Source organism: Podarcis cretensis, assembly GCF_951804945.1.
Source record: "Podarcis cretensis genome assembly, chromosome: 5".
Lineage (NCBI taxonomy): Eukaryota > Metazoa > Chordata > Lepidosauria > Squamata > Lacertidae > Podarcis > Podarcis cretensis.
In genome coordinates, this window is record NC_137174.1 from 21811122 (window position 1) to 21815866 (window position 4745).

Here is a 4745-nt window from a genome sequence, read left to right on the forward strand (position 1 = left end):
AACTCGTGCAACGGGGGTGGGGAGAAACTAATGAGTGTTAGGTTCATAGAGATCCCTAATGAAGGGACAATCCATGCATATATGCAGATGTACACACACCTACCAACCGTAAGAAGAAGAAAACACACACTGCTTTTCATCCTTGTTGTTGCAGGTATGTTTGTTCGAGTGTGCTCTACATTTAAATTCGACAGCAAGAAGATTCAAATGGCACCAGTAAAGCAAAACAGCACAATTTATTCTGCTTCTAAGACGGAGGTGCTCCGAGAATTTGGAATCTTATGTAAACAAACAAACAAATGTCATGAGTACAATTGCATGGAAATGTAGTTTGTGCTAGCCAGTTGTTTTAAAGAGGCATGCAGTAATAGTCAATAAGGCAGGGTCAAAGAGACTAGCTGATCAAAACTATTTGCTTTGTTCTGACCAGAGTGGCACTTGCTTCTGAGTAAACAGACATAAAAGCACCAGCCCTGGCTTCAAATGCTGGCTCATCCTCCTTGCATCCTCCAGGCCCAGTATACCTGAAGAAGCGTCTCCACGCCTTCGTTCTGCCCAGACACTGAGGTCCAGTGCCAAGGACCTTCTGGCGGTTCCCTCACTGTGAGAAGTGAGGTTACAGGGAACCAGGCAGAGGGCCTTCTCAGTAGTGGCATCTGCCCTGTGGAATCCCCTCCCACCAGATGTCAAAGAGATCAACAACTATATGACATTTAGAAGACATGTGAAGGCAGCCCTGTTTAGGGAAGTTTTTAATGACTTATGTTTTAATGTATTTTTAATTTTTTGTTGGAAGCTGCCCAGAGTGGCTGGGGAAATCCAGCCAGATGGGCGGGGTAGAAATAATAAATTTATTATTATTATTATTATTATTATTATTATTATTATTATTATTATTGCAGAACATGGCACCAAAAGACACACACCTCAATTTTCATAGAGGAATGTTGGAGGTTGTGCAACATATCTTAGCCCATTGTCATAGATACGGCTGGAATTTTTTTCTGGTAACTGTGGCAATGTATAGCTGACGTATAAAAGGGAAATACTTTTCTAAATATTTTGTTTCAACAAGCCTGTAGTTAATGTATTTTGCTTATCTGATCTGCATGGTCTGTGCTTATCAAGAGAGCTTGTAAAACGTAATTCAGTTATAGAGCCTGCTTCGAGCAATATAAATAGTCGTCGTTTGTGGAATCGAAAAGTGAGCAGCAATAAGATACACATTCTTTGGGGACATATTGGATTCAGAAAGTGGAGATATTATCTTTCTTACACCTACTAAATATAAAAAGTAGGCTTTTAACAAAATGATCCAAAGGGGAGAACAAAGGCAAGAGAGTTGCTAAATGGTAAAAACTCAATGTCTGCTAAGGAATGTTCCCTGCATAGTACTCTACCTTTTCACACTGCTTTATAATGTAGTTATGAAGAATGAAACTTGCAGAATTTCATGTGCAAATTTTGTGAGGCATGTGATGATTCAATTTTTCAAGAAGTGTTGGGTTGTAATACCTAGAGGAAATAACATCCAAAATGAAAAGTCCTGGCAGGTAAAAATTAAAATAAACCAACAAACCATTAGGTGAAGCATTTGGGTGGGGTGGGGGAAAGATGGATTGCTAGCCATGAGACCAGAATAAGCTCTTTCTAAAAATAATGAAAGTCTGAGGCACAAAGAACAAAGATTCATCTGGTAATGGATATGGATATGCCAAACCATCACCTGATTTTGCAGATGCTTCTTCTTTCGTGAACACTGGAGTGAGGAGTGGGCGTGGTGGGAGCTGGGCCGACATCTTCTGATGTCGCAATCTTCTCAGGAGGAGAGAGGGGTCCGACCGTAAGGCAATTGAGGGAGAACACTGGAGACATGGATATGCCTGAACTGTGGGACAATAAAAGAAACACAGGCATGTCTGTGTACACCAAGACAGAGGGATGGTAGCAAGGAATGGAGGGAAACATAGCAAGCAAAAGTAGAACCAACAGCCTCTCATAACTGAGGATGAAAGAGGAGACAAAGGTGAGGAAAATGGTGTGTGAAGGTAAGAGTGGAGGACAGCATAAGGGTTGAGTAAGGTTCCATCTGCACTATAATTTAAATCAGTATCATACCACTTTAAATAGTAATAGCTTTTCCCAAATAATCCTGAGAACTGTAGTATGTTAATGGAACTGAGAATAGTGAGGAGGCTCCTGTTCCCCTCATAGAGCTACAATTCTCTGAGTGGTTTAACCAGTTTAATCAGTCTCTCTTCCCACAGGGAACTCTGGGAATTGTACCTCTGTAAGAGGAAAGAGGGGGTCTCCTAAGAACGCTAAGCACTATTAAAAAATGACAGTTCCCAGAATTATTTTGGGGAAGCCATGACTGTTTAAAGTTTTACAGCATTGCTTAAAATGTTTATTGCACATGCGGCCTAAGTGTGGCTGAGCTGGAATGTCAGAAGGAATGTGGGCAGAGGCACCAAGGTCTGCCAAAGTCCACCGCCACTGCCAGGCCCAGTCTCTCAATATGGGGAACAGCGGGAACTTCAAATAGACACAAAAGGAATTCCAAGGAAGAGTGGCAGCAGGAGGGAAACCAAAGGGAACAGATTTGTTCAGCAAAAGGTCAGGTGGACAGTACTACAGTGGTGCCCTGCAAGACGAATGCCTCGCAAGACGGAAAACTCGCTAGACGAAAGAGTTTTCCGTTTTAGAGGTGCTTCGCAAAACGAATTTCCTATGGGCTTGCTTCGCAAGACGAAAATGTCTTGCGAGTTCCTGTGGGTTTTTTTTTTCCCTTCCCCCCCCTTTTCTAAGCCACTAAGCCGCTTATCCGCTAAGCCGATAAGCCGCTAAAAGCCGCTAAAAGCCGCTAAACCGCTAATAGCACTAATCCGCTAAGCCGTCAATGGGCTTGCTTCGCAAGACAAAAAAACCGCTAGACGAAGAGACTCGCGGAACGGATTCTTTTCATCTTGTGAGGCACCACTGTACCTTATAGGGTTGGAACACAGGAGGGCAGGCTATTCTGAATTTTTGAGGTTAGCTCCTCAAAAATTGGTGGGCCAAATAATATGACTTAACAGAAACCTTATGCAGAGGGTTTTCCTATGATAAAAAGAGTTCCTACCTTGTGTGATGGGCTCACCAGGTATCTCTGCTCGAAACACAAGGGTTTTGAGGATGCTTGGGACTCACCAGGGAAGAAAGGTTTCACACCTTGCATATTTGATAGTTAAAATACTTGCTGATTTTCACCTTGCCATGGTTTTTGCAATTATTGAATTGACTTAATTGCATATTGTTCCCCATTCGTTGTTCCATTGGTACAACCTACAATATATCTTTGTACTTTCACATTTGGTCCTCTTCGTGTTCTGCAGGCATTCATGTTAATATCTTTTAATTTGATATGCCTACCATTTCTCACATAGGCAAAATGCCTACCATTTCTTACTTACCTAAACACACAGACATCCTTTCCATTGTATAGTAGGAAAAAAGGAAACAACAGTGGTTAGAATTACTGCTTTCTCAGTGATATGTAATTACAACTGTTGAGATACATTAGATTTAGATTAGTGGCTTGATGATTGATAAATGAATCCCTTGCCTATCATTAACTCAATCTGTCATGGTGAATCTATTTGTTTGTTTGTTTGTTTGTTTGTTTGTTTGTTTGTTTCAAATGATTACAAATCAATTCTTGCCAGAGGGGTGTGTGTGTGTGTGTGTGTGGAGAGAAACACCTGTCAACAACATTGGGTGAAAAGAATCCAACAGAGGCCATAAATATTGGTCGGTCAATCTCATCTGGAGTTAACAGCAATGAAGTTGAGCGAGATGTTAATGAAGTCAATGGAAATGCAGTAGGCCAAGTCTTGAGGCAGACAACAGTGCTTCTAAAAAGAGAGAGATTAAAGTGGTTTATACATTGCCCTCATTTTGTTGGCTCTGGACAAACAGCTTGTATGAAGTTTAAACTTTTAACACAGGACCCTTATACTAGGTCACAGCATTGGTCCTTCTAGCCAATGGGAATTTTTTTGCTATTGTGGTGGTTGCTGTTTTTTACTCTATATTTTGGATTTAGTTAGGAACTAGTAGGTCAACAGAAGGTGTAGCCAGAATCAATGACAAGCAGAGTCAAAGCCGATGATGGGAGGAGCCAACAAATTTTTAGTTTTGTCCACATCTTGGTCCCTCCTGAATTCTATAAGGGCAGCATTATGGTTAAAGAGGAGAAATCCATACTTAAGTTGGTCTTGAACCTATGTGAGGTTGTCAGGTGGAGGTTCAGATCGTGCACTGCTATCTGCTGGAGTAGGCATAGGCAAATTTGGCCCTCCAGATGCGTTGGGACTACAATTCCCATCACCCCTGACCACTGGTCCTGTTAGCTAGGGATCATGGGAGTCGTAGTCCCAAAACATCTGGATGGCTGAGTTTGCCTAGGCCTGTGCTGGAGAAAGAGCAGGGAGATTAACCAGACCAGTGAGAAAAACTCTTACGAGAGCCCGTGTTTTGGAAATTAGAGTGTTGGACTGGAGACTGGGAGACGAGGGTCTAAATCCCCACCCACCTATGAAGCTCACTGGGTGACCTTGGGCCAGTTGCGTTCCTGCAGCCTAACCGACCTCACAGGGCTTTGGTGAGGATAAAATTGTGCTGGGCCGGGAGAGAAACATGTATGCCTTGTTGAGAACCTTGGAGGAAAGGTGGGGTATAAATGTGGTAAGAGATACCATATTTTT